Below are 24,229 nucleotides of genomic sequence, written 5' to 3'. Positions count from 1 at the left end.
AATGATAAAAGAATCTTGGAACATGGAGGAAAAGAAAAATAAGAAGGATTACAAAATACCAGTTATTTTCCTTCCTTATCTTAAGTTCTTAAAATTACATTTATAGTAACTTGCTAGTTTTACATTTTCATTGTGGAAATGGCTATATGAACCACATCACTGTAAAATTAAACAAAACTATGCATGCTTGCATGCCTGTGTGTACATATGTGCATGCAAGCACATACCCCCACAGAACCAATAAGTGGGTAATTGGATTTGAGCACTGAAAGATCATCAGTTAGCCTCCCTGCCTCCCTGGTCAGAGTTCATTTCCTTTTTCTTTTTTTTTTTTTTAATAAAACTAAGACAAATAAGAAAAAATGACTAGAAAACTAAGATTGATTGCCTTTAATTCTATTTTCTGCTCATTTACTTATATTTTAAATCAATCTTACATGTATTCCAGTCTTGAACTTGTATGGTAGCCCAGGGTGGCTTCAGGCTTGAAATTCTCATAATTCCGTTTATGAATGCTGGGATTACACTACTGTGCCCTGCAAACTTGTATTAATAGGAATTGCTTTATACTTACCTCCCTAGCTAGGAAATCACCATATTTGTAGCAGATATTTTAAAAGATTTTGTTTTATATATATTTGAGATAAATTTAATTTATCCCAGGCTGGGCTCTAATTTACTTCATAACCAAGGATGAACTTGAATTTATGATCCTCCTGCCTCTACTTGTCAAGTGCTAGAATCATCAACAGGCCTCTTAGGGTTCGTGCATGATAATTCAGCAGTCTACCAACTGGCGACATCTCTAGCCTTATAAAAGTTACTGTAATATATTTTGAGAAGTGGTCATGCATATCCTTCAATTTTATGCTAGCAACTGAACAGTACACCTGAAAGTTTGAGAACAACAACAGAAAAGGTGTGGGGAAGAAATAAAATCCAAAAAGGAGTAGATGGCAAGAAATAATCAAACTTGGGGTTGAGTTGATAACACAGAAAAAAATACAAAGAATCAATGAAACAAAGAGTTGGTTCTTTGAAAAAAAATCAATAAGATTAGCATATCCTTCTTCAACTTAACTAAAAGCCAGAGAGAGAATATCCAAATTTATAAAATTAGAATGGAGAAGGGAGCATAACAACATATACCAAGGAAATCCAGAGAATCATGACATACTTTAAAAACCTATACTCTACCAAATTGGAAAATGTCAAAGAAATATATAATTTTCTCTATACATACCACCTACCAAAGTTAAGTCAAGATCAAATAAGCAATTTAAACAGAAATATAACCCTTAGTGAAGTAGAACCACTCATTAAAAATATTCCAACCAAGAAAACCTCAGGGCCAGATGGTTTCAGCACAGAATTCTACCAGACTTTCAAAGAAGCATTAATGCCCATACTTAAATTATTCCACAACAGAGAAACAGAGGAACACTGCCCAATTCATTATACAAGGCCACAGTTATACTGATACCACACACAAAAAAAACAATAAAAAGAAAACATACACACAAATTTCTCTTATGAATATAAATGTAAAAAATATCAATAAAAATACTTGCAAACCAAATCCAAGACCATATCAAAAAGATCACCCACCATAATCAAGTAGACTTCACCCCAGACATTCAGGGATGGTTCATCATAAGTAAGCCAATAAATGTCATCCACCATATAAACAAACTAAAGGACAAAAACCCCATGACCATCTCATTAGATGCAGAAGGAGCCTTCAACAAAATCCAACACCCTGTCATGATAAAAATCCTGGCAAGATTAGGGACTGAAGGGGCATACTTAAACATAATAAAGGAAGTTTACAGGATGCCTATAGCCAACAGCCAGTTAAATGGAGAGAAACTCAAAACAATTCCATTAAAATCAGAAATAAGACAAGGTTGTCCACTCTTTGATACCTCTTCAATATAGTATTTGAAGTCATATCTTAAGCAATAAAATAACTAGTGGAGATTAAGGATATAAAAATGGGAAGGGAATAAGTAAAAGTATCTTTATTTGCAGATGATATGAGAATATAAACAAGTGACCTTAAAATTCCACTGGAAATATCCTACCACTGATAAAATAAATTATTTTTGAAAATTTAATAAATACTTTCATTGAAGTAGCTGAGTACAAAATTGACTCACAAAAATCAGGAGCCCTCCTATATATAAAAGGCAAATGGACTGAGAAATAAATCAAGGAAACAGCATTTTTCACAATAGGCTAAAATAATATAAAAATATCTGGGAGTAATTCTAACCAATCAAGTAAAGACTTATAAAATAAAACCTTTAAGACATTGAAGAGATAAATTGAAGAAGATATCAAAAGATGTAAAGGTCTCCTGTGCTCAATCCTGCATAGGAAAAGAACTGCTTAATGTTTCACCATCCCTAGTTTCAAATAGAACTACTGAGCTATCGTGATTAAAAACAGCATGGTATTGACACAGAAACAGACATATTGATCAATGAAATCGAATTGAAGACCCAGCTACACATCCATACCTATGAACACCCGATTTTTGATTGTGAAGCCAGAAATAGAATCTGGTAAAAATCGTACAGCAGCATGTTGAAGAATCTAAATAGATCTATTTACCTCTCACACTGAACAAAACTCAGGCAAGATACACTAAATCTGATATGGGACAGTGGACCACGCCAACAGACAGAACAACTGGTAAGGCTATAGCAAGCTCAGAACCTCAACAAATCTCATAATTGAGAAAAGCAGGAGTTTGAACTAGCTCCCAACCAGATTCTGTCCTGGAGAACTTAACCACAACACCCCACTAAGAGGGCCACAACAACTGGTCATGTGGCATAGAGCCTAGAGCTCTCCATGCTAATGAAGTATCTAAATAGGCTCCAAGTGTTTAGCCAATGAGCTTCCCTTCCTGGGCATCTTTTCCTACAAAAGGCACTAATTTCTAGTTTACCCTGAGTAAGACATACACATCTCCATCTACCATAAACAAAACAGTTTGGACAAACTGGGGCTGTTTCCTTCATTAAAGACCACATGCAGGGGGAGGGGGCAAGTTGGAGGCCTACTTCATTCACAGGCACACCTAGGTTTCCCACAAAATACCCTCTGTACTCCTGACATGCATTTGGAGCTAAGCCTTATTCCCCACCACCCTGTCCGGGCTCATCATGGGCCACAAACCACCTTTCTCAATTCCTCCAGGTCCCCAGAGGCATCTGGGTACACAGGAGAATGTGACCTACCTTTCTCAACTCCTTGTGGTTCCTAGAAGCGTCTGAGTACACAGGAGTTTGAGAACCACAGTCTCCAACCCATCACCGGCTGATTTTATTCAAATAAACACTGGCTGGGACCCCCTATCTTAGACAGCATTTTGCCTTTCCACTCTGAGTGGGTGTCCAGCACCTCAGTGGCAAGGAAGAAGTGCAGCCTAAGGGCCCTGAATTTTGCCTTCCCTGAGCACCAATCTGAAACCCCAGCAGCAAGGTGGAAAGACAAAATGACAATCTGAAAGAAGAAGAAGAGGGGAATAGCCTTGAACTCATTGGCACAAGAAAAATAATACTTCCTGAACAGAACACCAAGCACAGGCACTAGGATCTCCACTAAATGAGAATTCATGAAACTGAAAAGCTTCTGTACAGTAAAGGACTGTCATTCAGATAAAGGTGCAGCCTACGGAACAGAAAAAGGATACCTTTACCAACTACGCATCTGACAGAGGACTAATATCTAAAATATATTAAAAACTCGAAGAACAGGTGTCCAGAAAACAAGTATCCCAATTAAAAGTGAAGCACATGTCTAAGCAGAGGAAATTCAAATGGCTAGGAAACATTTAAAGAAATGTTCAACACTCTTAACCACCAGGGAAATGCAAATCAAAACAACTCTGAGATTCCATCTTACATCCATCAGAATGTTTAAGATCAAAAACTCAAGAGATAGCACATGCTGGCAAGGATGTGGAGCAAGGGGAACACTCCTCCATTGCTAGTGGGAGTGTAAACTTGTACAACCACTTTGGAAATCAATTTGGCAGTTTCTCAGAAAATTAGGAATAGTTCTACCTCAAGAATTAGCTTTACCGTTCCTGGGCATATACCCAAAGGATGCTCCAACATTCCACATGGATACATGTTCCACTATGTTCATAGCAGCTTTATTCATAATAGCCAGAAACCAGAAACAGCCTAGTTATCTGTCAAATGAAGAATGGATAAAGAAAATGTGGTACATCTACACAATGGAATACTACTAGTTTTTTTTTTTTTTAAGTACAATCCACATGTAATATGATTGAACAAGAAAAAAAAAAACATTATCCTGAGTGAGACATCTCAGAGGCAGAAAGAAAAATAGGATGACTGCCTTGTTCAGCCATCATCAGAGAAGCTTTTCCTGCATCAAATCAGAACAAATAGAGAAAACTGCGGCCAGACATTTTATAGAGAATGAGACATCTTGGGAAATTCAGCCCTAGAAGGGATGTCTCCATCAATTCCTTCCCCTCAGGAAACTCTCTGGAAAAGGAGACAGAGTGTAACAGCCAGAAGGAAGGGAGGACACCAGGAAAACAAGGCCCTGTAAATCAGTATGAGCAAAGCTCATATGAACTTACAGAGACTAAAGTATAGAGTCTTCTGCTTTTAAATTATGACTTTCTTTCAGTTTAGTGAATTTTTTAATCAGATTCCTGAGTATATAAATGACTGGGTCTCCGATTCTTGTTGCTTTTCTTGGGCTTCTTTGCTTCTATTGGTTTGTTTTGTCCAATTCTGTTTTTTTTTTTTTTTTTTTTTTGTCTTGGCATATTATATTATCTTATACTATATCCCCTTAGAAGACTGTTGGTTTTCTAAAGAAAGACAGAAATGAGGCAGATCTGGATAAGAGGGCAGGTGGGGAAGGGAGAGGGAAAACTGTAATCAGGATATATTATGTGAGAAATTTTATTTTCAATTGAAGGAAAATAAATAAATAAATTACCTTCCAAAAAAGAAATGAAAATGAATAATTTACTCATTCATATTTGATAATGACTACTATTTGATAATGACTAAATTACTTGTTTTTCCCTTACCTAATTCTTACTAGACTGTTTCTTCTATAGATGCTTATTTTAAATAAAAGAACCGAAAAAGTTTATTTGGAAGGAAAAAAGATCTTTCAGTAGTCGGATAAATGGTACTTGTATGGAGGAATTATAATAACTAACATTCAGTGAAACTTACTGTATTCAGGGTTCTGCACTTAAACACATGCGACATTCATCTACTTCCTGAGACATTTATGTTTTTCTATATTTGAGAAGGGTAAATCATGACTCAATGAAATGTACTGATTCAAATAGCAAGTAGCAGGACCACTTAACTAAAACTATAGTACAACACTATATTTATAATCACTACCATATACAATGAATAAAAAGAAAATGTACTCGTATGTAAAAGAAAGAAGACATCTGATGTTGACCTCTGGCTTCCACATATGCACACACATGCAATGTACATTTAGTGCACATGCACTGCCCCCTAAACATGTACATATAGTGCATATATACACACATTGTGCAAGAGTAAAAAGTACATTATGGCCTAAAGATGACCACATCTTACAGTAGGTGAAAGAAAAAAAATCAAAAAAGAAACAATATATGCTTTTAAGGTAAAACTGCATTTAATTTTCAAAAGCATACACAGAGTAGACTAAATTGCATTGAAGTTCAAAGATAGTATAGAATAGGTATTCTAATAGCATAGATGTGTCTGTGTCATATTTAATATTTTTGACACAGGTTTCCACAAAGAAGCTTTTAAAATATGCCAGACACTGGTTCAGAGATTAAGAGCACTGACTTCTCTTACAAAGAACCCCGCTTTGGTTTCCAATCCTGCCATGGCAGCTCTCAGTGACCTACAACTCCTGCTCCAGGTGATCCAGCTCCCTTTTCTGGCTCTGTGGGCACATGCATGTGCTAAGCACACACACCCAAACTCAGGCACACACATGCACAATAAATAAATTAAACCCTTAAAAATATGATAGACTCAAATCAAGATTATATAAATGAACATTCATTTAACTCGAATGTTCTTCATAATTGTTAGGTGAAAAAGAAATGATGCAAATTGTTCACATGTAAGTTCTTTACAAAAAAAATGAGTATTAATTTTTCTTTAATCCTCAAAAAAAGAGTAAAAAAGGAAAATGTGCTGTAAACTTACAGACTTTCACAAACCAAAGCTAAAATAATCCAAGTCTCTCCTCTCCAAGAAGCATGTATTTGTTCCCTTAAGGAAATATATACTTTCTTTATTATTATGGCAAGGCATAATGGCTCACTCTTGACTCTAACATTGTGGAGGCTAAAGAAGAAAAACCAACAGTTTAGTCATCTTTCACTATATAGTAAGTTCAAGATCAGTCTGAACTACATAACCCCATACAAATAAATGTACTCACTACTAACAAGGATTGGGTATAATGTTTATAGATGTTCCTTTCACAATATATCTGCATTGCATAAGGTCAGAATTCAAGTTCTCTTTCATGCTTTTCAGGTTCAGAGGAACTGTAACATTTGCAGAACTCAGCTCTTATAATAGAGTGTATTAGCTTGCTAGAAAACCATTCCTAAACAAAATGGCTTCCAAATGCATAGAAAGGGTGCATGCTTCATGTTAATTTGTCTATTCTAGATGAGAGGTTAACTAACACAGGCTGATGCTGCAGCTGCTACCATGTTCTCAGTTACTTCAGGAATGTTTACACTTGATCGGCGTAACATTAGAGTTTACGCAATTATCTATAGTATTTCATGACTAATACATGCACATTTCAGATAGTACAAGTTTTCTTCTTGGGCTTATTTTTCCATTAGGAAAAAATTCTGACATTGTTATGTTAATTATATTGTAACTTGGTGATATATATCATGTTTTTCCCTTTAAGCAAAACCACCACCAACAACAACAAAAACAAAAAACCATGAATAATCTCCTAATGTTTAAATTCGCATATTAGGAATCGTGCCAGTTTCATGACTCATTTATCTTAAACCCTGACCCCATATCAGTCAGTTAAAATATAAAAGTTATTTTCATTAAATCAATCATCTAATTAGAAACTGTACATGGTTTCCTCAAGTAGCATCTTAGCCAAACACCTATACTTTCTGGTTCCAATTTTCTGCTATTCCTCTTACAACTCTAAACCAATCAGATAAATATGTTCTCCAATTCTCTGTACATCTACTTAAAGGTAAACGCTTCCCACACTTGGAAGATTCTCTCATTTCAAAATCGTAACTACCTATCCAGGGTCATTTCACAGCCTAATTCCTTGGTTAAATCTATCTTTTCTATTCAAGCCCCTTCTATTCCCTTGGCACCCAATTTTTAATTGTGTTTTTCATGATTATAAATATCATCTGTTCTATGACACTGCACATTCCTTAAAGATAAAGAATGCTTTGAATTCTCTCTCTCTCTCTCTCTCTCTCTCTCTCTCTCTCTCTCTCTCTCTCTCCATGCAGTATCCATCCTTCTAAAATTGGAGGGGCTATATTAAGAGAACCCTAGAGATGCTCCTAATTCTAAAATTTTATACACGTATCTCATACTTTTTATAACATGGCATTGTTTTAAAATAGCTGACTTTAACCATACCTAGTATAAAATTATCCAGTTCTAGCTACTAGACAGCTAATACTATTTACAATTTCAAGAGGACAAAGGAATAAACTGTCAGCTTTGACTCAACAGATGTCACTAGTAAGTAAAACATTCATTCATTCATTTTCTCAGTCAGCAAGTATTAAACTTAAATCTAAGCCAGGTATCATACCAAGCAATAAAAATACCCGATTTTATTTCCCATCAATGAACTCACAAGCCAGTGTGAACAAGAGAGAAGTAAAAACAATAATAAACATTGCTAAAGAGAGGAGCAAATGATACTATATAAACATGTAAAAGATACCCCAGAGTGGAATTATGAAGTTGAAGAGATTCAAGAAAATCTTCCCAGAAAAGATGTCATCTAAAGTGAACTCTAAATGACAGGAAATAGTTAGCATTCCAGAAGAGAAGCAAGTGCAAATCTTTGAGGCTAAGAGAGCATGGCCAGTTTGGGGAAGTGTAAGAAGGCTGGGTAAGGCTCCCAGATAGATTGCAACATTAGTAGGCTTGAGGGAAGAGCTAAAGGGACAAACAGAAGACAAATCTTAAGTCTATTACCATTTGAGCCCTCAAATGCTCATGGTCCAATGCTTGCTTTGGGATACAGCCACATTTCAGATGTTTGGCTTTTAAGAATTAACTGGATTGTGAGAACTCTGACTTTACCACTAGGCTAATCCGCTGATGAGTTCATAATCTAGTGGGCTATTGGGAAGTGATGGAAACCTAGGAAGTAGAAGAGATGAAGGAAAGGGGCTATTATAACATACTGCTGGGGACTATATCATGCCCTTTTCTGTCTCCTTTAGCTTCCTGGCTGCCATAATTAAGCCACCTCTGCTGCAGCACACTTCAGCTGCCTGGCTAGCCTTGCTTCAGGCTCCTCGAAGCAATGGAGATACCCAACAACAAAGAAATATCTCTGAAACAAACAAACAAACAGGTAGCCAATGTTATAGAGATGCCATCTTCAAAAAATTCATGGAATTGACCAATAATTCAGAGTTTGCATTAGGAAAATGTATAGGAGACACCACTGGTTATCCTCCAATATATGTTCTTCCCTTCTCATTAAGAAAAGCTTTTACACAGGACCATTAGGAAAGGACAGCATTTTTTCTGCTTCCCGTATAGCTATATGTTACCATAGGTCTAAAATAGCTAGTGACATTTCTGTGAAAGTGATGTGTGCAAGCACCAAGTAGTATCATTGAAAGGAATGTGGATTCTCTGCCTTCTCTGCATTCCTTTAGATACAGTGTTTGAAATAAAAAGAAAAAAGAACAAAGAGGGAAATTGTGATTGGCTCAGAAGATGAACAAGGGCCTTGGTATTAGTCACTACTGCATCCCAACACCTCCGTCAGGGAACTTACTAATATATCTCAAGAAATTCATATAAAGTATTTCATTTTCTTCCAGAGATATAAAGTCCTGCCTATAAAACATATGAAGGCTTATTAAAGCCAGAGAGTCATTATCTGAAGATAAAGCAAATCTATCTGAAGTATAGTAGATAGATTTAAGCTACATGAAGAGTCCTTCTCAGCCATTTAATACTCCAAACCATTTTAAGCACTACTATAAGCAAAAATATCAGACTATTTTGAAGCAATGGTTAATGAGAATAATGAAATGGGTTTTTTTGAATCAATAAATATTTAAAGCCATATGAATTCAACATTCACATGACTCTAAATTGTTGTTGCTAAACAGTAAGTATGATACTTTCTCATTCAGAAAGCCTCAATTTTGCTTGCTTTAAATGAGTAGCTTTCTAACATATTTCCATATAGTCGAAACTATAAAGGCTTAATAAATAAAATCTCTCCATAATAAACACAGTAACATTTTATACATGGTAACCATTCTAAATCAAGAATCTTTTTTTTCTCACAATCTACTCAATACCTTGATTCCCTCACTCCATGTGATATCAAGTTCCTTGGCAATAAGGCTATCTAGATCAGTGGTTCTCACCCTTCCTAATGCTGCGACCCTTTAATATGATTCCTCAGAGTGTGGTGACCTCTAACCATGAAATTACCTCATTGCTACTTCGGAAGTGTAATTTTGCTGTTGTTATGAACTGTAACATAAATATCTGTGTTTTCTGATGGCCTATAGGTGACCCTTATGAAAACCAGTCAACATCACCCCCAAAGGGGTGGGGACCCACAGGCTAAGAACCTCTGATCTAGTTACATAGTACCCATGGTTTCCTTCTCCTAGAAAAAGCAGTACCACCTTGCTTGAGTCTATTTTCCCCACCAACTGCGATCACATGTGCTTCTGCTGCACATAGCAAAGCAGACAATCCACCTAAGAAACTAAAAACTACCCTTGACATTTACAGCAAATCCTGTTGAGAAAATCTGGTGACTTTAATGTGAAGTGGTCCTTAGAAACCCCACATAAACAGTAAGCACAAACTAAGCAAGTATAATAACATTTCAAAATCATTTTGAAAGTCAAAGTAAATAAAATCAAAAGTAGGTAAAACAAAACAAAGCAAAGGGGACCAACTAAAATTAACTCAAAAATTTGCTGACAACTCATTATGGAGATACATTTTCAATGAAAAAAAAAATTGAACAGCAATTCCCTCCCTGAAAAGTAACACTCTTATTCATTGAATGAAGAGCTGGGAACAGACTTTCTCCTCAGATAATCACACAGATAAATGGAAGGGTAACTACAGCTTGACTTAAAGGCAGTCCTCAATTCTAGCACCAACTAGAGTTTTTCTGAAGGCTGAATGGCTGAAAAGCAAGTAGCCAAAAAAATTTAAAATGGCAATCATTTCATAGTAGCTGAATACAATACCACAGTATCCACTACAGTAGACGTTTTCCATGACACAGGACTCCAACACTATTCTTCAGCCAAAATTAGGCATAAGATTCTTTTATGTCAATAAACTGAACAAATTAACCTATGCCAGGCATAACATTAAAAAATACTCTAAAAACACCAGCATGTACCCATAATATCTCTCAGCTATTTCTAGTTATGATTTATTATAAAGAATCCACACCGCAGAAAACAGCTATTCACACTAGTGGGTTTGGTTTTTAAAGACAAGTCTGACTTACATTGTTTAGTACTAATATCAAACTTCTATGACAAATACAATTGTACAATCCATGTAAACAAAAACTCATAATCCACTGAACAATGGAGAAGTGTTCCAAATGAAATTAAAAGTAGTTTGACAGCAAATTGGAACTAGACTCTGTGTGTGTGGTGGGGGGGGGGGGCGGTAATAGCTTCTGAGATACACTAAAAGGAAACCTCCAGATATTTTTATAGGCAAACTAGCAGAATAAATGGACAATCTCCTTTCACCAGGGAGAGGTGAAACATTTAGGAGGCAGAGAGAGAGAGAGAGGCAGGCAGATCTTTGTGTCTTTGAGGCCAGCCTGCTGAACGTAGTGACTCCAGGGCAGACAGAACTACATAGTGAGAACCTTGTTTCAAAACAAAACCCCACAGTGCATACACTAAAACCACCAAATTTTATACTTGAAATAGATGAAATGTATATGGTGTATCAATTACATATTCTGTTTGTTGTTTGTTTGCTTGCTTGCTTGTTTTGAGACAGGGTCTCTCTACAAAGTCCTGGTTATTCCAGAATTCACTATGTAGACCAGGCCTGCCTCAAACTCATAGAGATCTGTGTACCTCTGTCTCCCTAGTGCTAGGATTAAATGTGTGCATTATCAGGCCTAGTTGATTATGTGGTGTTCCTCATTTTTCAGTAAGTCCCCATTCAGAAGCAACTTCTTAAAAATATCTTGTCACAGATCTACATGAATGTCTCTGCAAATTCTAGCACTTTACTCCTCTTCCAAAGGATCCATTTTCAAGTCTCAAAACTTAGATGGCAGCTTACAATTGTCTATAGGGAATCTGATGCCCTCTTCTGGCTTCCAAGTGCACCAGCATGCAAAATATTCATAAATATAGAAAAACATTCCTGCTACCACTCTCTTCTGATCATTTCTCAACATTTTTACAAAATATATTTTTATATGCATTCTTATCTATCATATTCTCTTATGTGTTATTTTTCACAGACAGAAAAGAAATGAGGATAAAAATTAGACAGCATGGATTTCACTCATAACTATTCTATTTATTAGCTATGATACTTTCAAAAATATATCTAAACTTTATAATGCCTCAACTTCCTCTTCTATACATGGGACCAATAACCTCATGACACTGTTACGTTTTAAATTAAATGTGTAAACACATTGGAAGTACTTGGAATAATGCCAGGATCATAATGCATATTAGAACAGTTCAGTGATTTGCACTATCATAAGCACTGGTGGACAATGAATTATTTTATGTTCTCAATGGTCCCTGGCCAGACTGTAAGCTATTTCCAGATAGTGGGTGTATTTTATTTTAAAGTACAGTGCTTTACAAGTCATTGTTAAGCAAATGCCTGTTCATTAATGTTTAAATGGATACTGCACCCGTGCAATGCCAAAAAGCACTTGGAAAAATCTTAGTCTATCCAAAACTCATTTTAATAAATACCAAATTGTGTAAGAAAGTGTACAGATAGTGGCTGGTATTTCTATTGCTATTCTTTTACTTTCAATTTGTTAATTAAAAGACTAAAGCTTGTAAAAGATCCTTGGGCTAAAGAGCTGCTGCTGCTTCTTCTTTCTCCTCCTCCTCCTCTTTCTCTTCCTCCTCTTATTCTGATTCTGATTCTGATTCTTTTCTGGCTTTATTTTTTTGAAATAGAGTTTCTCTGTCTGGCCCTAACTGTCCTAGAACTTGCACTGTAGACCAGGCTGAGCTTAAACTCACAGAGATCTACCTGCCTCTGCCTCCTGAGCGCTGTGATTAAAGGAGTGTTCCACTACCACCCTACAATAGCTTCTTATATGATTAGTGCATTAGCTATAAGTTAGAAATGAAACATATTCAACTCCTAGCTGCTCCTCATAGCAAGTAACTCAAACTCTCTCTCTCTCTCTCTCTCTCTCTCTCTCTCTCTCTCTCTCTCTCTCTCTCTCTCTCTCTTTCTCAAGAGAGAGAGAGAGAGAGAGAGAGTGATATATATCACAAAGATAATTATACTTTAATACTTTATATATTTAATATTTTATACTTACAGAATGCTCTGTTGCAGGTAATATTCTTTCTACTGCCTAGCTCATGGACCCCTTGCAGTATCAATAAACTATCTTTAGCAGAAAGAAAACATGGTCTATGATAAAAGGCATTATGATTTTTTAACAGCTAATTACTTCTCTAAGGGTGTAATAATTTTTCCAAAATTACTTTTTTGATTTTTGCAGTACAGGAAAAAAAACCTATGACATCATGAATAACTATATGCAATGAATATGCCAATAAAAATTGAATCTAAAAGGTGGGGGGGGGGTACTGGAGGCTGGAGAGATGGCACAATGGTTAAGAGCACATACAACTCTTACAGAGGATCCAAGTTCATTTCTCAGAATCACCATTTGGTGGCTCACAGCAACCTGTAACTCCAAAGTGCAGGATAGACACACATACATACATGCACACACACAGATGCACACACACAGTTAAAATAAATCTTTTTAAAATGAAGAAATGGTAGCGTATATACACATGAAGTTGCACCATCTATAAGAGAATAGTTGGAACTAGAGATGATAATCTTAAGTGAAATAAGCTACGGGAACTAGAAAGATTGCTTTGTGGTTAAAAGCATTTACCGCTTTTCAAAAAGACTGGAGTTCCATGCCTAGCACCCAAATTCGAAAAGTCATAACTTCTTGTAACTCCAGCTCCAAGAGCCTGGGCATTATTCTGACCTCTTTAGCACTCACATACATATACTTTCATATATAGACATACAGAGAAATAAACCATAAACCAGACAAAATTTCTCATTTAGTCTCATATATAGGAACACACACACCCAAAAGATTGTAAAGGGAGAGAGAGTGTTACAAAGGAAGAGAAGTGGGAACAAGAGCAAGGAATAAAGAAAATAAATGTCACATGTTCTGTCTCATATGAGGCCTAGATTCAATATATCATAAAATCCAAGTATGGACTATTTGGGAAGAGGAAGGAGAGCAGCAAGAAGGGGGTGAGGAGATAAACTAGGTCAATAGAAGGTAAATATGAACACAATCCAATCACAATACAATGATATAGATGTAGAAAAATATAATGAAACACATTATTTTGCAAGCTTAATAAAAATATCAATGAAAGACTAAAAGACAAAAAATGTAACTTTCAAAAACTGAAGAACACAAACGAGTAATGACAACTAATCATAAGAATTAAAAAAGTAAAAAGTAACATATACTGGAACAAAGTGTCATAAATATATTAAAATTGTTGTTTAGTTAGGATTAGGCTATCATAAACACAAAAGACACAATTATCTCTCACATTTCTGTTCCATGTGTAAAGGGCAGTGCTTGTGTGTTTTCAACTAATTCAGCTCCTAATCTAGGAAGAGCTAGCACTAAGAATAGCTAACCAGGCATGGCAGTACATCTCTAAAGCCAAAGAATTCAGGATGCAGAGGCAAGAGGACTGCACAAGTTCAAGGGCAGCAAGAACTACATCAAGAATTTGTGGCCAGTATATACTACAGAGTGAAAACCAACTTGTGAAAAGAAAAACAAACCAAACAAAAGGAGTAGCCCTTTGCAGTGTGTGATGTGAGCTGTGCTAGGTGCTTTATGAGTATTTCTTTGTGCATTTTGTTGTTGTTTTGTTTTGTTTTGGGGATTTTTGAGACAGGTTTTCTCTGTGTAGCTCAAGCTGTTCTGGAACTCACTCTATAGACCAGGCTGGCCTCAAACTCAGAGATCCACCTGCCTCTGCCTCCCAAGTGCTGGGATTAAAGATGTGTGCCACCACTGCATTTCTTATTTAATACTTCAAGTAAGTCAGATACTTTACAAGAGAAAATTAAGGTTCACAGAGATGAAACAATTTACCCCAAATCACAATTCGAACATGAAGAGTCAAGATTTGAACCCAAGCCTGTGATTTTAGTGCCTAACCTCTTCAGCTATTACCACTCTCCACTGTCTTCACACTTAGTATTACCTAGGATTAGAACAATAAATGACTAAAATCTTTAGCAATGTTTGCTTATATTTTTCTAAAGCAGATCCAAAAAGCACAACTTTCTTACCCACTTTTACTGAAATAGACTATAAAGCCCCTCCCTTGTAGAATACAAAGTCTTGGCTTTAATCATCATCCTCTATGCCCATGTTTCTTACACTATTTCAGCACTAACACAACACCACAGTGATGTCAAGTCCCAGGAACTGTATATGACATGAGAAAACACTAAAAGTGGGATAGGAATGTTGAAAAACAGCTGAAAGATTTACTGTCTGACTTGTCACATTTACTTTCAACCCCTCTTCTTTAAAACTTGTTTTTATTTTTTTATTATTTTTTAAATCTTTCTCATTTGTAGTAAATTATACTACTGCACTGTAACAGGCACTTCTGTCCTACTTTCCAAACCATCTGCGACCCTTAACTTTGCTCTAGCTTCAAACATGCCAGTAGTCAGCAATTAATACGTTGTATACTTAATGTGTTGTAAACAAAAGACAATTTAAACTTAGCAAAGATAACTTCAAATCAGCAAGTGCTCACACTATAGGGCACAGCTCTGACCCGTCAACTGTGTAGTTTAAGTTTATGCTCACTGTGTTCTAATAATCTCTCTTGTAAAGATACCAGTTCCTTGGCTAATCACTCACTGTCAGTCTTAGTTCTTACCCACCAATGTTAGGAATTCAAAACATGTTAACATTCTGGCCATTATCAAGCAAACAGCATGTAACCCTTTTGGGCAACTGAGAAAAGAATCAATGATGTTTTGACAGGTCATGATGGAAATTTAATGAACTACATGAGTATTTAACTTAATAGAACAGATTCTAGCACATCTAGTTTGGCCTTGATAACCTTTGCAGGGTAACCGCACACTTCAAACTGTCCCTGGAGAGACTTACTATGAAATATTGGGGTTTACCTTAAATTGTCATGTGAATATTACATTTCAAGGTACAATGTTTATCTGAGTTTGTGTAAGTATTTTCACATATGTAAATTTAAAAAATAATCTTCTCTTGAATCTTTAGATAAAATATGTGGTTCATGAAATATAAACTTGGCTAGATTGAAGGCTCACTGGTTAAAAGTCACAGAATACTCTTCTAGAGGACCATGATTCAATTCCCAGCACACACATGGCAGCTCATAATCACCTGTAACTGGAGTTACTAGGGATTCAATGTCCTCTTCTAACCTTCCAAAGCCCTCTTCTGGCTTCTCCAATGCCCTGTTTGTTCTGTCCTCTAGTCTGAGAACGCTAGAGTATGGGAAAGAACAATGAATACAGATTCTGTGTGTTTAGGTCAGACTGCAGTGGCTCTCACCCTTCCTAAGGTACTCTTTAATATAGTTCCTCATATTGTGATGACTCCCAACCATTAAATCATCTTCACTGATACTTCATAACTGTAATCTGGCTACTGTTATGAATCATAATGTAAACATCTTATGTGAAGGATACCTGGTAAGTGATCCCCCAGAGGGTTGTGGTCCACAGGTTGAGAACTATTGGGTTAGAATAATGCCTGAGATTGTTTCTCAGAAAACTTAGAATAGTTCTATCTCAAGACCCAGCTATACAACTCCTGGGCATATATACCCAAAAGACACTCCACCATCTCAAAGGACACTTGCTCAACTATGTTCATAGCAGCCTTAGTCATAATAGCCAGAAACTGGAAACAACCTAGATGTCCCTCAACTGAAGAATGCATAAAGAAAATGTGGTACAAGCAGGGTGTGGTGGCACACCCCTTTAATCTAGCACTCGGGAGGCAGAGGCAGGTGGATTTCTGAATTCGAGGCCAGCCTGGTCTATAAAGTGAGTTCCAGGACAGCCAGGGCTATACAGAGAAACCCTGTCTCGGAAGACCAAAAGAGAGAGAGAGAGAGAGAGAGAGAGAGAGAGAGAGAGAGAGAGAGAAAGAAAGAAAGAAAGAAAGAAAGAAAGAAAGAAAGAAAGAAAGAAAGAAAGAAAGAAAGAAAGAAAGAAAGAAAGAAAGGGAAAGAAAGGAAAGGAAAGAAAAGAAAGAAAAAAGAAAAGAAAAGAAAAGAAAAGAAAAGAAAAGAAAAGAAAAGAAAGAAAAAGGTGGTACATCTACACAACAGAATGGTATTCAGTTATTAAAAACAAAGATATAAAATTTGTGGGCAAATGAATGGAATGTGAGCATATCATCCTGAGTGAGGTAACCCAGTCCCAAAAGGACATGCATGGTATGTACTCACTTATAAGTTAATTAATATTAAGCATAAAATACAGGATACCCATGCTACACTCCACAAATACAAAGAAGCTAAACATGAAGGAAGGTACAAGCAAGGATGCTTGAATCTCACTTAAAACAGTCAGAAGAGGCAGAGAGGGAAGGAACTGGGTGGGAGAGGAGATGGGAAGGGGAATGGGCGGTTCAGAATCAGATGTGGGGGAGGGACAGGAGACATGGCCAGATGGAAATGAGAATGAATGGAAATCTGCAACTGATGGGGGGTGAGAGTAGAAGGCGTCTCCAGGACAAGACAGAGTCCTGGGATAAGGGAGGAGCCCAAGAATCAATGGGGGTGACCTTAGCTTTGACTCACAACACTGGAGATATGGAGCCTGGAGAGGCTGTCTCCTGTGGCCAGGCAGGAATCCCAACCCACCCACAAAACTTTCAACCCCAAACTTATCGTGTCTACATTGGGAATGGAGCAGAGACTGAGGGGACGGACAACCAATAACTGTCCCACCCAATAACTGACCCATTCCATGTGCAAGCAGCAATTTCTGACACTATTAATGATAATCTATTATGCTTGCAGACAGGAGCCTAGTATGGCTGTCCTCTGAGAGGCTCCTCCCAGCAGCTGACTCAGACAGATACAGACACCCACAGCCAAACAGTAGGTGGAGCTTGAGGACACCTATGGAAGAATAGGAGGAAGGAATGTGGGCCTTAAGGCCATAGGAACTCCACAGGAAGACCTATAGATTCAAGTAACCTGGACCCTTGGGGCTCTCAGAGACTGAACCAAAGAACATACAAAGAGCTGGACCTAGGCCTTCCTGCACATGTATAGCAGATGTGCAACTTGGTCTTCATGTGGCTCCCAAACAACTGGAGCAGGGGCTATCCCAAAAGCTGTTTCCTGTCTATGAGATATGTTCTTCTAGCTGGGCTGCCTTGTCTGGCCACAGTGGGAAAGGAAGCACCTAGCCTTTCAGAGATGAAGTGCCAGGATCAGGGGAATACACAGGGGTGAGGGTTGGGGGGATACTCACCTTCTCAGAGGAAAAGGAGTGGGGGGATGATGGAAGGATTGTAGGAGAAGGTAACCAGGAGGGGGCAGTGAGCAGGATGTAAAGTGAATGAATAAAAAGAAAGAGAGAAAGAGAGAGAGAAGAAAGAAAGAAAGAAAGAAAGAAAGAAAGAAAGAAAGAAAGAAAGAAAGAAAGAAAGAAAGAAAGAAAGAAAGGAAGAAAGAAAAAAAAGAAAGAAAGAAAGCCAGCCTGAGATACATTGCATACACTTCATATACATGAGTTGAATTAACTGGCAGAAAAAGGGCTGGATTTCAATTGAAAGAAAATTCCAGAAAAATATCCACTGAGACATAAAATTATAAACAGCATCACCAAAAGTGAAAGGATTAATAAAATATGCCATTAATGATTGTCAAATATAGATAAGGATGATCCTTAAAACTAGTTTTTAAATATAACTTTAATAAAATATGCAGTCTTTGTTAGTTATGTTTTATAATTACTTAATACTTCATATAAATAATTATCTATCATATTGATTAGCACATATTTTGGCTATTAAGAAACAAATTCTCTTCTGCTTTTCACTTGAGTTTTTTCCCAATAATTTATTTTTATTCATTTTACATCTCAATCATATCACCTCTCACTCCTCTCAATACTGTCCTTACAAATCCCTCCTCCCCCCATTACAGCTTTCCTTTTTCCTCAGAGAAGGGGGAGCCCCATATTAAGTCAAGTTAGAGTGAAATGGCTGCAAAGATATTAGGTAGTTAAGAGAGGGTTGTGATAAATAAAGATTCACATAGTAGATACTAAGGTCAGTTAGGTCTTTTTTGTGTATGTTTTTAATATTTAAAGATTAAAGAGAAAAATCAAGAATTATATTGAACACTCATGGTCCTATGTAGCCATAGTTCTGGGATAGGGATTATGTCTCAATTGTCTGGTACCTTTCTTCTGTTTTAAGTACAGGTTCTTAATATATATTATGAATTTTAAAAATGTTTAGAAATTACAACAACGAGTATATAATGAGAATAAATACATCTTAACTGAATTCTGATCACCCAAAAGACTCCCTTGTTTTAAAAATCTATGGGATATTTAAATAACAAAAGAAACATAAAAATACCCTATAAACATGGTCCTAGACGATTGAGCACAAAGTACCAAGTACCAGTACTGACAGAGCAGGGTGATGGCTAATATCAATTGTGTAACCCTGCTAAATCTGCTTTCTTTTGATCTAAGGAGCAGACAGACAGTCCTCTATATTGAGAGTTGCGTGAGTAAATCGGCATGTATTTATATGGTAACAATTGACATGGTAACTATTATGAGCAAGGTGCTGAGAAAATGAAGTAATTTATTTACCTCCCTAATCACCACCACTCACAGCAACCGCTTACTATTAATATGTGCAAAGCCCTGCTTTAAGCACTTTACTGTGAGGAGACAAGGTCTACAGTCTCTTATCTAAAAACCTCAGTGCCAGATAGAATCCAAATTCAGAAATGTCCAGCCTTTCAGAAAGGTAATAACCCGGATCACTGTATAAAATATAATATTCCACTAGAGTCTGTAGTACTATTTCCCAAGCGTATTACTAATTCTACAGTAAATATGCAGTCTAACACTAAGGAGAAAAAGATCTTAATATTTAAAGGTAGTATTTTGTTACCACTTACATTTTAGCACCTAACTTATCAAATGAAAGTTTTATCAACTTTTACAGCTTTGGAAATCTGAAATATTCAAATCAATCGTGAGTCTAGCCAATTCATTTAAGCTTTAAAATATCAAAAGGATGTTTAGTTTCCCTTATTTTAATGATGAAGCAAGGTGTATTTATGGTACTCCCTCACTCCAGGGCCACCAGCTACTAAGTATCCTAGAAAGAATTAGAACCCAAGCTGCCTAGCTACAGTGTTTATGTTCTCAAAGATTATGCTTCATAAATAAAGTCTCCCTTCCACTGCTTTAAAATACCAGAGAGATATGTAAAAGGCAAAGCAACATTAAATGATATGGTATGCAAATATAACAGGAGAACCATTACAAGGCATTATTCATTCTAAAGTAACCAGAAAGAATAAATCATGGGCTTGGTGCTTGGGATACCAACAACAGGCAAACAGATGAGGTCCAGGTCACTTTCACAGAAGCAGCAGCAGCAGCAAGTGTAGAGACGCGCTCAGGTATCAAATAAGTTTAATGATGATTCAATAGGGCAAGTTGATGACTGCTACTTACCTGATATGTAAAGTGTTCCTTGAACAGTGCTAAGATTTGAAATGACAGAAAAATAATTGTAAAAATGGATTATAAACATAGAAGTCCCATATTGGAAAAACTCCTTGAAACCAAAATAAATCTATATGAGAATAATAAATGTTAGTATTTCTTCTAGGCTCTGCCCCACAGTTACCTGGCAACTCAGTATAAAGGGGCTGTTTGCCCTCTTCTCTCTCTCTCTCTTACTCTCTTACCTTCTTATCTACTTCCATCTCTGTCCTTTCTGTCCTTTCACCACATCCCCCTCCCCCCTCTCTCCACATGTTCATGGCGGTCTCTCTCTCTCTCTCTCTCTCTCTCTCTCTCTCTCTCTCTCTCTCTCCCTCCCTTCCTCCCTCCCTCTCCTCTTTTTCTGACTTTCTCTATCTCTACCCCCTCAACTCCTCTCCTGATGCCCTAAACTCTACTCCATGCTATAACTATATGCATCCTGTGGCTTGTCCCTGGGGGTGGGGGTGGGGGTGGGGGAGGGATGCTTTAGCATGGGCCTGCAGAGGCACACCCTTCCCCTCTGCATCATACAGTGTGTCTACCAAACATATTCCTGGCTTCCTTTTCTGTTTTTATAAATCACAAGAATAAAAATGTTAAAAAAAAAAAAATCTAGAGACCCAAGTCATGAAGAATCTGGGCTTGCTCAGTGGAACTTGAACCTACAGGAGGCGCTAGAGGTCATTTTACAAGAAATACTTTTTAGCAACAGCTAAAAAGATATAACAAATATCTCTTAAAAGTCCAAATGATATTTTAAAAAGCCCAAACAATTCCTTTGTGTACAAATGAAATTTCCATCCTTCCAAAATAAATATATTTCTAAGAAACTAACAGCTCAGTCCTGGACAAACAAATTCTTAAAATAGCACAATGGTCCGTTGGAATGTGGTTGGTGGGGTTTCTGGTTTTTGAGCTTTTGTTTCACCTTGAGACAACATCTCTCTGCCTTAGAACAGACATCTGCCTGTCTCTGCCTCCGCAGGGCTGAAATTCTAGGCTCCGCCACCAGGTCTGGCAAAGCTCTGTTGTTGACAACTTACCTTGCAGCACAAAAGACAATTTGCCAGCGGCAAGGGGACTGCTTGGACTGCTTGGACTGCTTTGAACACACCCCAGAGTTTCTATGTCCCCAGTCCCTAATCTAAACAGAGTAGAACTGAATCACTTAGCTATTTAACAAACTTTTCAAAGTTTCATTCTTAGGTATTAATGTAAATAACTGAGCCAGGTATTCAATTTTATGCTCTGTAAAACATGTTTTAAGTTCCAAATTCCCTAATGGCTTCCGGTTGTTCCGACCATCAAATTCAAATTCTTTCTGAGGACTTCCAAATCCTATGTATCTATTATCTCTAATACTCTCTGAGACCTCTCAGAACACCAGCTTTCTGTTCTTCATGAACCCTATGCCTGAATGTTCGATGGAGAATGTGTTCCCAGACTTTAAAAAAAAAAAGTTACTGTGTAGCTCTGATTGAGCTCTGATTGCCTGGAACTAACTATGTAGACTAGGCTGGCTTCAAACTTGCGGCGATCCGACACTCTGTCTTCAGAGTGCAGAGATTATAGATAAAGGCCTGTGTCGCCAGGCCAGGTGTGTTCCCAGAATTTTAAAAACGTATAAGGATTCTCCCTCTTCTTTTTAGGCTGTGCTCCAACATCACCCCTTCAATAAGTTATATAGTAGCCAGTCTTCCAGAGAGAGATACAGAATAGGAGATTCGAGTAAATCTAAAAGGGGAGATACAGAAGGGAATTAATTGACTTACAGAGTCGCGGCAACAGAGACGGCCCACGGCAGTCTGAAAGCTGGATAGTCGGAGATGCTGGCGGTGAAGCTCAGTCCCAGTCTGAAGGCCTCAGAACTAGGGAAACCAAGAGTGAAACTCTCAGTTTAAGGAAGGCCAAAAGCCTAAGAGCCTAAGGGCCACTGGTAAGAGCGGAGCCTAGGTCCAAAGCTCAAGGCAGCAAGGGATGAAGTGGCGCTCTTCACTGCCTTTTATCTGTTCTCTGCAGCCAATTGGATGGTGCCCACCCACTCTGAGGGCAGGTCTTCCCTACCTATTCCTCCCAGATTCAAACACTGTTCTAGAACACTCTTCACTGACACGCCCAAAGCAATGTTTTACGGACTCTCTGGATATTTCTCAATCCAGAGAGAAGTTAAAAACAAACCTTAACCACCATACACCACGTGTGTGGAGCTAGATCTTTTCGAGTTTTCTATATTCTGTGTATTTTCTTTATTGTTCTTTTTACACTCTATGAATAGGTTTTATACTGTGGCTACTATACAGAGCCTTGGAAGATGGGAGGCTTTCAACAGATTTTATGCCAAGAAATATTAACTTATTTAGTAATACTTAATAACCTCCTTACTATAAATATCTGTAACTCTGAGAAAACCATTTTCTCTACTTTTGAAAAGTTTACTCTAGGCTGTTGGGGTTTTTTTTCACACGGTTTTTATGGGTTTTTTTTAATGTGATTTCTACCGAGTTGTTATCATTTTAGAGCAATAAACAAGAGAATTTACACCAAAAACAAGATGCTGAAAAGATTTTAATAATATATTGAATATCACAAACCAAACAATTTGAATATTTATGTTAATCTCATTTCAGAACTGCAAATCAAATTAATGAGCATAATATAAACATAAAAGAAAATGGAAATACGAGCAGACATTGAAGTAAGATTTAGTACCATCCTTCTGAGCTGGCTCTGTGGTGTGATCCAAACACTAAGATCAGAGAATCATGTCTTCAAGGTTATCCTCCATCAGCTACATACCAAATCTGAGGTCAGCATGGGCTGTGTGAGACCCATTTATAATTTTTTAATGAAAAAGAAATATTCAGTATGGTATCAAATCTCTAAGTGTGTCACATAATCCATAATCTTCAATGTTGAAAATGCAGAGAAAAATGCTTATGGCTAACTTACTTTTTTTTTTAATCTTCCAGGCAAAAATAAATAGCTTTTTGGTATAAAGTCACATCAATGGCAATGCTAGCTCAGGCTTAATAATAATAATCTTAAAAGGAAAGCAAACACCATACATGTCTCAAAAATAGGTTGCCCCAAAATAAAAATGGTGGGTCTACTACTTTCCCTATCATCTATCTTTTTTGTTTGTTTTTGGGTTTTGGTGAGGGACAGGGTTTCTCTGTGTAGCTGTAGCTGTCCTGGAACTCGACCTGTAGAGCAGGGTGGCCTTGAACTCGTGGAGATCTGCCTGCGTCCACCTCCTGAGTGTTGGGATTAAAGGCAGGCACCACCACCACCGCCCATCTTCCTTTTTTACAAAAAAAGATAGAACTAAAATGAACTCTAGAAATTCATTGGAAAAGGAAGTATCAGAGGCAAGTTACCTAAGTAAAATAATTGATATTCTTTATTGTTCTTATGAAAACTACTTTCTTCAAAACATTGAATAAAACCTATAGAACCGCATCACACAGTTTAAAATTTGCTTATAAAAATGGCAGCTTAAAAATACTGAGCATTTGAAGGTCTTGTCTATTTACAAATGTATAATTTAATATTGCAGCAGAAACTCTTCCCATTGCCACACTACCAGACCTTAAAATTGCTACCAGGAGAGTGAAATGTAGTCACCATCTTTATTCTCAATGTAATTGCTTCCCAGACTGCTGCCAATTAAGGAACTGTTGTGTCAAAGGCAGCACCTGGCCACGCATTAAGCAAACAAATCTATCACTGTTAAGTGTAAGGACTTGTGGTTAAAGGAGCTAATATTTTTAGATAGAAAATGATGTCATAACTGTTTTAACTCATTTTTCTCAGCTTTCAACTTTGAGCACTAGATAAAGCCTATTTCTAAAAACACAGCTGCATACGTCAGCATGTGCTCA

General features: G+C 37.1%; 1 protein-coding gene across 2 annotated transcripts in view; it reads right to left on the bottom strand.

Annotated features, from left to right (window-relative positions):
* Positions 1–24,229, bottom strand: part of Klhl13 (kelch like family member 13) — a 160,216-nt gene that overhangs the window by 134,454 nt on the left and 1,533 nt on the right. For both annotated transcript variants that reach the window (XM_085838235.1, XM_085838239.1), the window contains exon 2: positions 22,121–22,216. The gene's annotated coding sequence lies outside the window, so the exon portion shown is untranslated. The remainder of the gene's footprint in view (positions 1–22,120; positions 22,217–24,229) is intronic.

This window comes from Mus caroli, unplaced genomic scaffold, assembly GCF_978045245.1.
Source record: "Mus caroli unplaced genomic scaffold, Mus_caroli_1 scaffold_5, whole genome shotgun sequence".
NCBI lineage: Eukaryota > Metazoa > Chordata > Mammalia > Rodentia > Muridae > Mus > Mus caroli.
Note: the sequence above shows the minus strand (reverse complement) of the source record. Positions and strands in the feature narration are given on the sequence as shown.